Consider the following 16339-nt stretch of genomic DNA (forward strand, 5'->3'; position numbering starts at 1 on the left):
CCCTTGCTAAATTCTGTGCACAGACTTTGAGATCTATACTTTAGACTGTATCTAAACCTGCTCCAACATGGACTGACATTCTGGCCTACTTTCAGCCGATGCGACTTGTCTGTCGCTGAACAGTCGCTTTTTATGTATTCAGCACCTATGTATAATGTTGTAAAAATGCTCTAGAAGCTAAAGTCGCAGAAATGTCACACATATTTGGCCTGCAACTTTCTGTGCGACAAATTCAGACAGGAAAAATCAGTATAAATCCTTAGAAAATTATCCCCCAGTGTCTCCATCTGCTGGCGGTATTGAATAAGCATTGCTGCACTGATGGGGTATGCATTAGACGAAAAAAAAGAAGAAAAAGAAGAATAATACGCCCAGAAAAGAGGCGAAAAGGAGAAAAACGTAAAAAAACGTGAAAAAAAAGTAAGAGGAAGAGAAGGGAAAAAAAGGTGGAAATGGGTTTAAAAGTGATTTCGGCGGAGAAATATATATATATATATATATATATATATATATATATATATACGCGCACACACACACATATATATAAACGTATTCTCCGTTGAGATATTGCAGCCGCTGCTGTGTCCAGGCCCAGGAGCCTTAGCACTGTGCTGTGATGTCACTCAATACCACTGACATCACTAGGTGTAAACAACATCTCTCCTTTGCTGTGTATGTGACTATGGAGCTGTTTGGTGATGTCGTCTATTATGGCCTTCATAGAAGCAACAGGAGATTGTTGCATCCATCTAGAACCCTCAGAACTACAGTGCTATGATGTCACTCACTTCCACAGGCCTTGCAGAGTGTAAACAACAACAACCCAGCTTTGTTGTGTATGTAACCATAGGGATTTGTGATGTCACCTAGAACCTTCACAGCAGCGACAGCTTTATGAGGAGCATCAGCACTGCTCTGCCTGAGCAGAACCATCACCGCCATAGGTTGTCAAATAACCCGGATTTAACCCACACAGGTAAGTCCAATGGGGTGCAGGCATGTCCTCTATGCTTACAGCTTCCCGTGGTTGTTGGTTTGATACCGTTTGGGGACAGCCAAGGAGGCATCTGCAGGCAACAAAGGTAGGTGTGTGCTTGTGTGTGTGTTTCCTATGCAGATCCTAAGCCCAGTGTCACATGCAAGTAGGAGGAGTAAGAAGGGTTCCTGGCAAATCCGGGTTATGGATTGCATTTAAAAAGGCCCCGTGGGAGTGCAATGGGCCCCTGTCTTGCTGCTTAGCAATAATGGTATGGGTTTAGGTTCTGCTGTGTGTACTGGTGGTTGACTGCCCCCCAGCCCAGAGTGTGCATGGAAAATTGTCTGGCAGCCTCCCTGACAGCAAGCAGTGATAGTGCCCATGAAGGGGACCTTGTTGGGCCCGCCCCTTTCACGGTTATCGCTTCTCGGCCTTTTGGCAAAGATCACGTGTGGATTTCTGTGCGTGGTTTGGGTTGAAAGGAGTGGTGATCGGGGCCCTCTTTACGGGGGGCCCTGGATTGTTGCTGAGCTGCGATCGTGGGTTTTACCTGCAAAAATGAGCGAGAAGGCGCGTGGACTTGAGGACACGGTGCGGATCTACGTTCCTGGCGAGCACCGGGGGACGATCGGACTTGACCAAATCGTTTTGGAGATTCTTCGCAAGCTTGATTACCTACAGGTATGGAATGTATTGGCTATACAGGATTTTCCTAGGCAAGGAATTTATGATATTACTTTTTGTGGTTCTGAGATTTGCCAGAGAGTCTATATGGATCTTGAAGAAATGAAGAGGAAAAGTGAGCCTGCTATAATGAAGAAGATTAAAGTGGAACCGTTATTTATGAATACAACAAAGGTAGTAATTGTCCACATGTATAATCCTAAGATTTCTGATGAAATGGTTACAAACTTTTTGTTCCGGTATTGCGAGGAAGTGAAATTTATAGGAAGACTTAAGAACAAGTTTGGGTACTTTAATTGTAAGAGAAAGTTTATTGTAAAATTTAAAAAAGATGAAGGAATGCAAGATGGAAGGAAGAGCATACCACAGGTGTTTTCTATCGGAGGAGAGAGAGGTTTCTGCTTTTATGAAGGCCAGTTGCAATATTGTAGAAAGTGCCATGCCTATGGCCATGTGCAGGATTATTGCCCTGAGAAAGGAGAATGTTGCAGAAATTGTGGGAAAACTGGTCATGAAGCAAGTATCTGTACAGAGAAGAAGACATGTGATATCTGTGGAAGTGAGGAACATTTGGCAAGAGGCTGTGATATGTGGTATAAAAAGAAGAGAAGTTATGCTGATGCAGCTGGGAATAGAGGAGAACAAAGAGAAAAAGGGGGAGGGAGGTTTGTTCCTGGAGTTGGTGAGAGTGTGAGTGTGAGTGTTAATGTGGCACAGGTGGCTGAGGAAAGTTCTGTGATAGTGGAGCACATTAGCACTCAGGAGAGGTCAGGGGAGGAGGGTGTTTCCACTGCTGTGACTGGTGAGGAGACAGGTGTGGGAGGTGAATTTACCTTGGTGAAAAAGAAAAAAGCAAAAAAAGTGAAAGTGGTGGAGAAAATTGAGACAGTGTATGGTGATGTTCTTTCTAGTGAAGAGGCTATGGATGATATTGAATGTCCAAACCCAATTGTGGGGGAGGAGGAGGGAATGGAAGTTGTTGGGTCATCTCAGAGATCTCTAACACCTGGTCAGAGAGTTTCTCGCAGTAAGGAAGAAGAGGAGGAGGAAGATGAGGATGGGCAGGTGGTGAATAAAAGGTGTAAGACAGGGAGCTGGTCTGAGAATCAGGAAGCCCTTGTTCTTGGTAGTGATAATGAAATAGACAGGGACTCTAACATAGGGTCGCCTGATTGTTTTGCAAGTTTACATAGGAAAGTTGAAGGCCAAAATGTTAATTTCTAAGTTAAGATGGATTTTAAAGCATTTGGTTTTCTTTTCCTAGTTATTATGACTTTGGTTGTAACAACTATTAATGTAAGAAGTATTGAGTCTGAAATTAGGAGAGCTGCAATTTTTGATATTCTTGAGAATGTTAGAAGTGATGTGATATGTTTACAGGAGTGTGCAATAAAGTCAGCACCTTATGCAAATGAGTGGAAGTGTGGGCAGTCCTTCTGGTCCACATGTGCAGAAAACAAAAATGAAGGTGTGGGGATTTTATTGCGAAACAGGGACATTAAAGTTTTAAATTGCCAAATTTTAGTACCTGGTCGTTGTATGGTTTTAATTTTTGAGGTTTTGGGCCAGAGGATGAGAATTTTTAATGTGTATGCTCCAGCAGAAAAACAAGCACGTTTGTCTTTTTTAGAGTCCCTTAAGTTTTTTATCCCTGGTCGTGAAGATACTATTATTGTTGGCGATTTTAACTGCATTAGATCCGTCAATGATCGTGAGAGCTCTGCTGAGGTTAGAACTGATATTACTTCCAATGTTTTAAATCAAATTATTCAAGACTTGCATTTTACTGATGTTGGACTGATGGTTAGCACTGATGAAAGATATACGTACATATCAGATAGTGGCCGCTGTAAATCTCGGATCGATTACATCCTGGTCTCTGATGGGATTAAGGTGGTCCGGTGCAATCAAATGATGTCAACTTTCTCAGACCACAAGATGGTGTCGGCTGAGATAAGTGTCACAGAGTCCCTTCATTTTGGGAGGGGGCTCTGGAAATTAAATGTAAGTCTATTGGAAGATGAGGAAGTAATGGCTGGTTTTAATCATGTGTTTTTATCCTGTGTTTCTAAACAACCTGATTTTAGTAATGTCTTAGTGTGGTGGGAATGGGCTAAAGGAGAGTTTTCTAATTTCTTTAAGATGTTTTGCATAAAGAGAGCACAAGAGAAGAGGAGGAGTGATGAAAGGCTTGTATCCCGGTTAGAGACTCTCTATAAGTTTAAACGTGTTGGTGTGGAGGTGGAGGATGAGATTGTTAAGGTGAAGGGGGAGATGAAAAAAAGGTTGTTGGAAAAGGGAAGGAATATTGTATATAAGTCTAAAGTGCAGCACCTAGAAGAAAATGAGCAATGTACACGGTATTTCTTTAAAAAATGTTTTAATGCTAAAGGTGTTTTTAAATCTGTTTTTACCCCTACAGGGGAAGTTTTTGGAGAGGAGATGGTGAAGGAGATTGGCAGATTTTATGAGACACTCTTTAGTAATAAGAGCAGAGCCAGTGAGACGGAGATGAATGATTATTGTAATATTTTGGAGAATAATGTTCCTGTTGAAAAAGTTGATTTTTTGATTGATGATGTTAGTGAAGGGGAGATCAAGCAGGCCCTGGATAAGATGGCAAAAGGGAAGACACCAGGCTGTGATGGTCTCCCCGCTGAGTTTTATTCCGCGTTCTGGAATATTTTAAGTAAAGAGTTTACACGGGTGGTGCAATATGTTTTTAACTCAGGTGTTTTAGCTGAATCTATGAAGAAAGGGGTCATAACATTAATTCATAAAAAAGGTGATGGCAGAGATCTTAAAAATTGGAGACCTATAACTTTATTAAATTGTGACTACAAGATAATTGCTAAGATTGTGGCTAATAGACTGAGTGATGTAGTGGACCACCTTGTGGGAGAATACCAAGTTTGTGCAGTACCGAAAAGAAAAATAACAGATAATTTATTGCTTTTAAGAGACTCTATTTATTACAGTAACTTTAACAAGAATGCACTGTTTGTTGAGTCCATAGATTTCGAAAAGGCTTATGATAAGGTTGCACATGATTTTATGTTCATTGCTTTAAAACACTTAGGTATTCCAGAAAAGTTATTATCTGTTATTATGAGTTTTTATCATGGGGTGACAAGTCAGATTTTAGTAAATGGGCATGTGGGGCCTGCTTTTAATGTCTTGTCTGGAGTCAGACAGGGATGCCCACTCTCCCCAATTCTGTTTATATGCGTTATAGAGGGCCTGTTGAAGAATGTGCAGAAAGATAAATGTGTGAGTGGTGTTTTTATTCCAGGTAGTGGTGGTAGTAAGTTAAAGGTTTTAAGTTATATGGACGATGTGGTTTTTACTTGTACATCCCAAGCAGATCTCAACAGAGTAAATTTGCATGTGAGGATTTTTTGTTGTGTGGCTGGGATGAATGTGAACTGGGGGAAGTGCCAATTATGCAGTTTTGGGAACCAAGAGAATATAGTAGTGGATGGTGTTAAGGAAAAAGAAGACATTGAAGTGCTAGGAGTGATATTTGACAAAGACCTCAAAGGAAAGAAAAGTTATGAGACTTTGGACAGTAAAATTGAGAAGAAGCTATCCTTCTGGAGGTTAAGGAACTTGTCACTTAAAGGGAAAGTTCTTATCATTAAGTCTGTAATCCTACCGCTTCTCTTGTATACGGCTATGGTGCTTCCTCCAGGGAAGTTATGGACTAGGAGAGTTACAAGGAAGCTTTTTGTGTTCTTCTGGGGGTCTAAGATGGAGAAAATGAGAAGAGAAGAAGTGATGAAGAGTATGAATTTGGGCGGATATAACTTTCCAAACATTGATCTGTTTTTAAAGGTGCACTATTTTCTTTTAATTTTTAAATTGATACAGTGCAATAATAGGGCGGCAGACATGAGTAAATACCTTGCAGGATGGTTGTTTTCCAAATGGGGCTGGTGTGAGAGGGATTTGAGGAGACCCATAGCACATGTGATACCTACCTTCTATGTGCTCCTCAGGTCTTTCAATGATCAATTTGGTTTGAGCTCTTTAGGTGAACCTGATAAAAAGAAAATAGAACAAGAAATAAGGAAAAATGAGAGATTATATGAAGTACCATTCTGCACTAATGCTCAGTCTGTGAAGATTTGGAAGTTTTTTAAAGTTATTGGACTATCAAACAGACAAAAAGACGTTAGTTGGATGTCCTTTCATGGCTGCCTCCCAACCCGATCTTTTTTAAATGGAAGAGGTTTGAGAATAAGTGACAGATGCCCAAGAGAGGGTTGTGGAGGTAGAGAAGACTTAGTGCACCTTTATTGGGACTGTTTTTATACAAAAGAATTTTTTATGTTTTTAAAGAGGTTTTTAATCCAACTCACTGGATATAACAGTTTTTCTTTTGAGAAAGTTTTTATTGGTCAAGATCTTAGTAAAAAGGAAGATACACGTACTAATTGGATTATTTTTTCTGTTTTTAAAGAGGTTTTATGGGACTCACGCAATTTGCTTGTTTTTAAAAATGTTGTTATTTCTCCGAGGGAATTGAAAAGATTGTTTTTAGGAAGGATTTTTACTATCTTTCTACTGGACAAAAAGAGAATTGGTGAAGAAGAAGCGGAGAAAATCTGGATGCATACACGATGGAAGAATTTATAAGAAGTACGTAAAGGAGAAAGCTGTAAGTTTTTGACCAATTTCTGTGATTGTTTTTGACATGTTTTTTTGTTTTGTTTTTTGGTCACATTTTCTTGGCACTCGGTTCCCTTAGTTAGTTTTTTCCGTATGATGTTTTTTCAGATATTGTTTTAAGTGACGAGTCTTGGTAGGTGACCTGATGATCGTCCAAACAATAGTCTGTAACTGAGGAAAAAAAAAAAAAAAAAAAAAAAAAAAAAAAAAAAAATCTGTTCTTATCAGTTTAATATCTGATACGTCCCCTATCTGGGGACCATATATTAAATGGATTTTTGAGAACGGGGGCCGATTTCGAAGCTTGCTTCCGTCGCCCTATGCATTGACCCGATATGGCAGTATCTTCGGGTACAGTGCACCACCCCCTTACAGGGTTAAAAAGAAAGATTCCTACTTTCATTGCTACCTGCTTGCTGGCTAGCCAGCTAGCCAGCCCTGTGGGCCTTGCTGCTGCTGCTGCAGCCAAAAAACAAAAGGTGGTGCTGCTGCTGCTTCTGCTGCTTCTGCTTCTGCTTGTGTCTGGCCGCTGTTGGAGCATCCAGGCACAGGACTTCTGCTGCTGCTGACTAAATGGCCTCCTTAATTGGATCATTTGAGTAGCCAGCACACCTGTGCAGGTAGGGCATGACATGATAGGCAGCTGCCTTGATAGCGGGTGGGTGCTGAATGTTCCTAATTGACAAAATAAGATTAATGCTTATGAAGAAATATAAAATCTCATCCCTTCCCCAATATCGCGCCACACCCCTACCCCTTAATTCCCTGGTTGAACTTGATGGACATATGTCTTTTTTCGACCGTACTAACTATGTAACTATGTAACATAACATGGGGGGGGGTCTCCTGGCTGTTCACACAGGTGTGTCATTGCTGTACATTGACCATGCATTGCTTCTGTGGTATTGCAAAGGCAAAGACAAATGCTTCCAGCCATCCATTGCACTAATGGATTGGTCATCAGCTGGCTGTCTATGTCCCGCATCAATATAGACCAAAGTACAGAGGGTTAGGCTATGCTATTGTGCACCTACCTGATGCATCAGAAGGTGCGAGGCCCTTGCTAAATTCTGTGCACAGACTTTGAGATCTATACTTTAGACTGTATCTAAACCTGCTCCAACATGGACTGACATTCTGGCCTACTTTCAGCCGATGCGACTTGTCTGTCGCTGAACAGTCGCTTTTTATGTATTCAGCACCTATGTATAATGTTGTAAAAATGCTCTAGAAGCTAAAGTCGCAGAAATGTCACACATATTTGGCCTGCAACTTTCTGTGCGACAAATTCAGACAGGAAAAATCAGTATAAATCCTTAGAAAATTATCCCCCAGTGTCTCCATCTGCTGGCGGTATTGAATAAGCATTGCTGCACTGATGGGGTATGCATTAGACGAAAAAAAAGAAGAAAAAGAAGAATAATACGCCCAGAAAAGAGGCGAAAAGGAGAAAAACGTAAAAAAACGTGAAAAAAAAGTAAGAGGAAGAGAAGGGAAAAAAAGGTGGAAATGGGTTTAAAAGTGATTTCGGCGGAGAAATATATATATATATATATATATATATATATATATATATATATATACGCGCACACACACACATATATATAAACGTATTCTCCGTTGAGATATTGCAGCCGCTGCTGTGTCCAGGCCCAGGAGCCTTAGCACTGTGCTGTGATGTCACTCAATACCACTGACATCACTAGGTGTAAACAACATCTCTCCTTTGCTGTGTATGTGACTATGGAGCTGTTTGGTGATGTCGTCTATTATGGCCTTCATAGAAGCAACAGGAGATTGTTGCATCCATCTAGAACCCTCAGAACTACAGTGCTATGATGTCACTCACTTCCACAGGCCTTGCAGAGTGTAAACAACAACAACCCAGCTTTGTTGTGTATGTAACCATAGGGATTTGTGATGTCACCTAGAACCTTCACAGCAGCGACAGCTTTATGAGGAGCATCAGCACTGCTCTGCCTGAGCAGAACCATCACCGCCATAGGTTGTCAAATAACCCGGATTTAACCCACACAGGTAAGTCCAATGGGGTGCAGGCATGTCCTCTATGCTTACAGCTTCCCGTGGGTGTTGGTTTGATACCGTTTGGGGACAGCCAAGGAGGCATCTGCAGGCAACAAAGGTAGGTGTGTGCTTGTGTGTGTGTTTCCTATGCAGATCCTAAGCCCAGTGTCACATGCAAGTAGGAGGAGTAAGAAGGGTTCCTGGCAAATCCGGGTTATGGATTGCATTTAAAAAGGCCCCGTGGGAGTGCAATGGGCCCCTGTCTTGCTGCTTAGCAATAATGGTATGGGTTTAGGTTCTGCTGTGTGTACTGGTGGTTGACTGCCCCCCAGCCCAGAGTGTGCATGGAAAATTGTCTGGCAGCCTCCCTGACAGCAAGCAGTGATAGTGCCCATGAAGGGGACCTTGTTGGGCCCGCCCCTTTCACGGTTATCGCTTCTCGGCCTTTTGGCTAAGATCAAGTGTAGTATCTGTTCTTATCAGTTTAATATCTGATACGTCCCCTATCTGGGGACCATATATTAAATGGATTTTTGAGAACGGGGGCCGATTTCGAAGCTTGCTTCCGTCGCCCTATGCATTGACCCGATATGGCAGTATCTTCGGGTACAGTGCACCACCCCCTTACAGGGTTAAAAAGAAAGATTCCTACTTTCATTGCTACCTGCTTGCTGGCTAGCCAGCTAGCCAGCCCTGTGGGCCTTGCTGCTGCTGCTGCAGCCAAAAAACAAAAGGTGGTGCTGCTGCTGCTTCTGCTGCTTCTGCTTCTGCTTGTGTCTGGCCGCTGTTGGAGCGTCCAGGCACAGGACTTCTGCTGCTGCTGACTAAATGGCCTCCTTAATTGGATCATTTGAGTAGCCAGCACACCTGTGCAGGTAGGGCATGACATGATAGGCAGCTGCCTTGATAGCGGGTGGGTGCTGAATGTTCCTAATTGACAAAATAAGATTAATGCTTATGAAGAAATATAAAATCTCATCCCTTCCCCAATATCGCGCCACACCCCTACCCCTTAATTCCCTGGTTGAACTTGATGGACATATGTCTTTTTTCGACCGTACTAACTATGTAACTATGTAACATAACATGGGGGGGGTCTCCTGGCTGTTCACACAGGTGTGTCATTGCTGTACATTGACCATGCATTGCTTCTGTGGTATTGCAAAGGCAAAGACAAATGCTTCCAGCCATCCATTGCACTAATGGATTGGTCATCAGCTGGCTGTCTATGTCCCGCATCAATATAGACCAAAGTACAGAGGGTTAGGCTATGCTATTGTGCACCTACCTGATGCATCAGAAGGTGCGAGGCCCTTGCTAAATTCTGTGCACAGACTTTGAGATCTATACTTTAGACTGTATCTAAACCTGCTCCAACATGGACTGACATTCTGGCCTACTTTCAGCCGATGCGACTTGTCTGTCGCTGAACAGTCGCTTTTTATGTATTCAGCACCTATGTATAATGTTGTAAAAATGCTCTAGAAGCTAAAGTCGCAGAAATGTCACACATATTTGGCCTGCAACTTTCTGTGCGACAAATTCAGACAGGAAAAATCAGTATAAATCCTTAGAAAATTATCCCCCAGTGTCTCCATCTGCTGGCGGTATTGAATAAGCATTGCTGCACTGATGGGGTATGCATTAGACGAAAAAAAAGAAGAAAAAGAAGAATAATACGCCCAGAAAAGAGGCGAAAAGGAGAAAAACGTAAAAAAACGTGAAAAAAAAGTAAGAGGAAGAGAAGGGAAAAAAAGGTGGAAATGGGTTTAAAAGTGATTTCGGCGGAGAAATATATATATATATATATATATATATATATATATATATATATATACGCGCACACACACACATATATATAAACGTATTCTCCGTTGAGATATTGCAGCCGCTGCTGTGTCCAGGCCCAGGAGCCTTAGCACTGTGCTGTGATGTCACTCAATACCACTGACATCACTAGGTGTAAACAACATCTCTCCTTTGCTGTGTATGTGACTATGGAGCTGTTTGGTGATGTCGTCTATTATGGCCTTCATAGAAGCAACAGGAGATTGTTGCATCCATCTAGAACCCTCAGAACTACAGTGCTATGATGTCACTCACTTCCACAGGCCTTGCAGAGTGTAAACAACAACAACCCAGCTTTGTTGTGTATGTAACCATAGGGATTTGTGATGTCACCTAGAACCTTCACAGCAGCGACAGCTTTATGAGGAGCATCAGCACTGCTCTGCCTGAGCAGAACCATCACCGCCATAGGTTGTCAAATAACCCGGATTTAACCCACACAGGTAAGTCCAATGGGGTGCAGGCATGTCCTCTATGCTTACAGCTTCCCGTGGGTGTTGGTTTGATACCGTTTGGGGACAGCCAAGGAGGCATCTGCAGGCAACAAAGGTAGGTGTGTGCTTGTGTGTGTGTTTCCTATGCAGATCCTAAGCCCAGTGTCACATGCAAGTAGGAGGAGTAAGAAGGGTTCCTGGCAAATCCGGGTTATGGATTGCATTTAAAAAGGCCCCGTGGGAGTGCAATGGGCCCCTGTCTTGCTGCTTAGCAATAATGGTATGGGTTTAGGTTCTGCTGTGTGTACTGGTGGTTGACTGCCCCCCAGCCCAGAGTGTGCATGGAAAATTGTCTGGCAGCCTCCCTGACAGCAAGCAGTGATAGTGCCCATGAAGGGGACCTTGTTGGGCCCGCCCCTTTCACGGTTATCGCTTCTCGGCCTTTTGGCTAAGATCAAGTGTAGTATCTGTTCTTATCAGTTTAATATCTGATACGTCCCCTATCTGGGGACCATATATTAAATGGATTTTTGAGAACGGGGGCCGATTTCGAAGCTTGCTTCCGTCGCCCTATGCATTGACCCGATATGGCAGTATCTTCGGGTACAGTGCACCACCCCCTTACAGGGTTAAAAAGAAAGATTCCTACTTTCATTGCTACCTGCTTGCTGGCTAGCCAGCTAGCCAGCCCTGTGGGCCTTGCTGCTGCTGCTGCAGCCAAAAAACAAAAGGTGGTGCTGCTGCTGCTTCTGCTGCTTCTGCTTCTGCTTGTGTCTGGCCGCTGTTGGAGCGTCCAGGCACAGGACTTCTGCTGCTGCTGACTAAATGGCCTCCTTAATTGGATCATTTGAGTAGCCAGCACACCTGTGCAGGTAGGGCATGACATGATAGGCAGCTGCCTTGATAGCGGGTGGGTGCTGAATGTTCCTAATTGACAAAATAAGATTAATGCTTATGAAGAAATATAAAATCTCATCCCTTCCCCAATATCGCGCCACACCCCTACCCCTTAATTCCCTGGTTGAACTTGATGGACATATGTCTTTTTTCGACCGTACTAACTATGTAACTATGTAACATAACATGGGGGGGGGTCTCCTGGCTGTTCACACAGGTGTGTCATTGCTGTACATTGACCATGCATTGCTTCTGTGGTATTGCAAAGGCAAAGACAAATGCTTCCAGCCATCCATTGCACTAATGGATTGGTCATCAGCTGGCTGTCTATGTCCCGCATCAATATAGACCAAAGTACAGAGGGTTAGGCTATGCTATTGTGCACCTACCTGATGCATCAGAAGGTGCGAGGCCCTTGCTAAATTCTGTGCACAGACTTTGAGATCTATACTTTAGACTGTATCTAAACCTGCTCCAACATGGACTGACATTCTGGCCTACTTTCAGCCGATGCGACTTGTCTGTCGCTGAACAGTCGCTTTTTATGTATTCAGCACCTATGTATAATGTTGTAAAAATGCTCTAGAAGCTAAAGTCGCAGAAATGTCACACATATTTGGCCTGCAACTTTCTGTGCGACAAATTCAGACAGGAAAAATCAGTATAAATCCTTAGAAAATTATCCCCCAGTGTCTCCATCTGCTGGCGGTATTGAATAAGCATTGCTGCACTGATGGGGTATGCATTAGACGAAAAAAAAGAAGAAAAAGAAGAATAATACGCCCAGAAAAGAGGCGAAAAGGAGAAAAACGTAAAAAAACGTGAAAAAAAAGTAAGAGGAAGAGAAGGGAAAAAAAGGTGGAAATGGGTTTAAAAGTGATTTCGGCGGAGAAATATATATATATATATATATATATATATATATATATATATATACGCGCACACACACACATATATATAAACGTATTCTCCGTTGAGATATTGCAGCCGCTGCTGTGTCCAGGCCCAGGAGCCTTAGCACTGTGCTGTGATGTCACTCAATACCACTGACATCACTAGGTGTAAACAACATCTCTCCTTTGCTGTGTATGTGACTATGGAGCTGTTTGGTGATGTCGTCTATTATGGCCTTCATAGAAGCAACAGGAGATTGTTGCATCCATCTAGAACCCTCAGAACTACAGTGCTATGATGTCACTCACTTCCACAGGCCTTGCAGAGTGTAAACAACAACAACCCAGCTTTGTTGTGTATGTAACCATAGGGATTTGTGATGTCACCTAGAACCTTCACAGCAGCGACAGCTTTATGAGGAGCATCAGCACTGCTCTGCCTGAGCAGAACCATCACCGCCATAGGTTGTCAAATAACCCGGATTTAACCCACACAGGTAAGTCCAATGGGGTGCAGGCATGTCCTCTATGCTTACAGCTTCCCGTGGGTGTTGGTTTGATACCGTTTGGGGACAGCCAAGGAGGCATCTGCAGGCAACAAAGGTAGGTGTGTGCTTGTGTGTGTGTTTCCTATGCAGATCCTAAGCCCAGTGTCACATGCAAGTAGGAGGAGTAAGAAGGGTTCCTGGCAAATCCGGGTTATGGATTGCATTTAAAAAGGCCCCGTGGGAGTGCAATGGGCCCCTGTCTTGCTGCTTAGCAATAATGGTATGGGTTTAGGTTCTGCTGTGTGTACTGGTGGTTGACTGCCCCCCAGCCCAGAGTGTGCATGGAAAATTGTCTGGCAGCCTCCCTGACAGCAAGCAGTGATAGTGCCCATGAAGGGGACCTTGTTGGGCCCGCCCCTTTCACGGTTATCGCTTCTCGGCCTTTTGGCTAAGATCAAGTGTAGTATCTGTTCTTATCAGTTTAATATCTGATACGTCCCCTATCTGGGGACCATATATTAAATGGATTTTTGAGAACGGGGGCCGATTTCGAAGCTTGCTTCCGTCGCCCTATGCATTGACCCGATATGGCAGTATCTTCGGGTACAGTGCACCACCCCCTTACAGGGTTAAAAAGAAAGATTCCTACTTTCATTGCTACCTGCTTGCTGGCTAGCCAGCTAGCCAGCCCTGTGGGCCTTGCTGCTGCTGCTGCAGCCAAAAAACAAAAGGTGGTGCTGCTGCTGCTTCTGCTGCTTCTGCTTCTGCTTGTGTCTGGCCGCTGTTGGAGCGTCCAGGCACAGGACTTCTGCTGCTGCTGACTAAATGGCCTCCTTAATTGGATCATTTGAGTAGCCAGCACACCTGTGCAGGTAGGGCATGACATGATAGGCAGCTGCCTTGATAGCGGGTGGGTGCTGAATGTTCCTAATTGACAAAATAAGATTAATGCTTATGAAGAAATATAAAATCTCATCCCTTCCCCAATATCGCGCCACACCCCTACCCCTTAATTCCCTGGTTGAACTTGATGGACATATGTCTTTTTTCGACCGTACTAACTATGTAACTATGTAACATAACATGGGGGGGGTCTCCTGGCTGTTCACACAGGTGTGTCATTGCTGTACATTGACCATGCATTGCTTCTGTGGTATTGCAAAGGCAAAGACAAATGCTTCCAGCCATCCATTGCACTAATGGATTGGTCATCAGCTGGCTGTCTATGTCCCGCATCAATATAGACCAAAGTACAGAGGGTTAGGCTATGCTATTGTGCACCTACCTGATGCATCAGAAGGTGCGAGGCCCTTGCTAAATTCTGTGCACAGACTTTGAGATCTATACTTTAGACTGTATCTAAACCTGCTCCAACATGGACTGACATTCTGGCCTACTTTCAGCCGATGCGACTTGTCTGTCGCTGAACAGTCGCTTTTTATGTATTCAGCACCTATGTATAATGTTGTAAAAATGCTCTAGAAGCTAAAGTCGCAGAAATGTCACACATATTTGGCCTGCAACTTTCTGTGCGACAAATTCAGACAGGAAAAATCAGTATAAATCCTTAGAAAATTATCCCCCAGTGTCTCCATCTGCTGGCGGTATTGAATAAGCATTGCTGCACTGATGGGGTATGCATTAGACGAAAAAAAAGAAGAAAAAGAAGAATAATACGCCCAGAAAAGAGGCGAAAAGGAGAAAAACGTAAAAAAACGTGAAAAAAAAGTAAGAGGAAGAGAAGGGAAAAAAAGGTGGAAATGGGTTTAAAAGTGATTTCGGCGGAGAAATATATATATATATATATATATATATATATATATATATATATACGCGCACACACACACATATATATAAACGTATTCTCCGTTGAGATATTGCAGCCGCTGCTGTGTCCAGGCCCAGGAGCCTTAGCACTGTGCTGTGATGTCACTCAATACCACTGACATCACTAGGTGTAAACAACATCTCTCCTTTGCTGTGTATGTGACTATGGAGCTGTTTGGTGATGTCGTCTATTATGGCCTTCATAGAAGCAACAGGAGATTGTTGCATCCATCTAGAACCCTCAGAACTACAGTGCTATGATGTCACTCACTTCCACAGGCCTTGCAGAGTGTAAACAACAACAACCCAGCTTTGTTGTGTATGTAACCATAGGGATTTGTGATGTCACCTAGAACCTTCACAGCAGCGACAGCTTTATGAGGAGCATCAGCACTGCTCTGCCTGAGCAGAACCATCACCGCCATAGGTTGTCAAATAACCCGGATTTAACCCACACAGGTAAGTCCAATGGGGTGCAGGCATGTCCTCTATGCTTACAGCTTCCCGTGGGTGTTGGTTTGATACCGTTTGGGGACAGCCAAGGAGGCATCTGCAGGCAACAAAGGTAGGTGTGTGCTTGTGTGTGTGTTTCCTATGCAGATCCTAAGCCCAGTGTCACATGCAAGTAGGAGGAGTAAGAAGGGTTCCTGGCAAATCCGGGTTATGGATTGCATTTAAAAAGGCCCCGTGGGAGTGCAATGGGCCCCTGTCTTGCTGCTTAGCAATAATGGTATGGGTTTAGGTTCTGCTGTGTGTACTGGTGGTTGACTGCCCCCCAGCCCAGAGTGTGCATGGAAAATTGTCTGGCAGCCTCCCTGACAGCAAGCAGTGATAGTGCCCATGAAGGGGACCTTGTTGGGCCCGCCCCTTTCACGGTTATCGCTTCTCGGCCTTTTGGCTAAGATCAAGTGTAGTATCTGTTCTTATCAGTTTAATATCTGATACGTCCCCTATCTGGGGACCATATATTAAATGGATTTTTGAGAACGGGGGCCGATTTCGAAGCTTGCTTCCGTCGCCCTATGCATTGACCCGATATGGCAGTATCTTCGGGTACAGTGCACCACCCCCTTACAGGGTTAAAAAGAAAGATTCCTACTTTCATTGCTACCTGCTTGCTGGCTAGCCAGCTAGCCAGCCCTGTGGGCCTTGCTGCTGCTGCTGCAGCCAAAAAACAAAAGGTGGTGCTGCTGCTGCTTCTGCTGCTTCTGCTTCTGCTTGTGTCTGGCCGCTGTTGGAGCGTCCAGGCACAGGACTTCTGCTGCTGCTGACTAAATGGCCTCCTTAATTGGATCATTTGAGTAGCCAGCACACCTGTGCAGGTAGGGCATGACATGATAGGCAGCTGCCTTGATAGCGGGTGGGTGCTGAATGTTCCTAATTGACAAAATAAGATTAATGCTTATGAAGAAATATAAAATCTCATCCCTTCCCCAATATCGCGCCACACCCCTACCCCTTAATTCCCTGGTTGAACTTGATGGACATATGTCTTTTTTCGACCGTACTAACTATGTAACTATGTAACATAACATGGGGGGGGTCTCCTGGCTGTTCACACAGGTGTGTCATTGCTGTACATTGACCATGCATTGC

The 16339-nt window shown here is 43.6% G+C and overlaps 4 non-coding genes and 1 pseudogene across 4 annotated transcripts; all 5 read left to right on the forward strand.

Moving 5' to 3' along the window:
* Nucleotides 1–6491: 6491 nt before the first annotated feature.
* LOC130336341 (U2 spliceosomal RNA) lies at nucleotides 6492–6698 on the forward strand (annotated as a pseudogene).
* A 2089-nt stretch (nucleotides 6699–8787) lies between these two features.
* On the forward strand, nucleotides 8788–8978 carry LOC130336287 (U2 spliceosomal RNA). The gene has a single exon (XR_008877736.1). It is a non-coding gene; the product is annotated as a U2 spliceosomal RNA (small nuclear RNA).
* A 2088-nt stretch (nucleotides 8979–11066) lies between these two features.
* Nucleotides 11067–11257, forward strand: LOC130336288 (U2 spliceosomal RNA). Its single transcript, XR_008877737.1, has one exon. It is a non-coding gene; the product is annotated as a U2 spliceosomal RNA (small nuclear RNA).
* A 2087-nt stretch (nucleotides 11258–13344) lies between these two features.
* On the forward strand, nucleotides 13345–13535 carry LOC130336289 (U2 spliceosomal RNA). Its single transcript, XR_008877738.1, has one exon. It is a non-coding gene; the product is annotated as a U2 spliceosomal RNA (small nuclear RNA).
* A 2086-nt stretch (nucleotides 13536–15621) lies between these two features.
* On the forward strand, nucleotides 15622–15812 carry LOC130336290 (U2 spliceosomal RNA). The gene has a single exon (XR_008877739.1). It is a non-coding gene; the product is annotated as a U2 spliceosomal RNA (small nuclear RNA).
* Nucleotides 15813–16339: the final 527 nt, after the last annotated feature.

The sequence above is a fragment of the Hyla sarda genome, unplaced genomic scaffold (genome assembly GCF_029499605.1).
Source record: "Hyla sarda isolate aHylSar1 unplaced genomic scaffold, aHylSar1.hap1 scaffold_478, whole genome shotgun sequence".
In the NCBI taxonomy this organism is placed as follows: Eukaryota; Metazoa; Chordata; class Amphibia; order Anura; family Hylidae; genus Hyla; species Hyla sarda.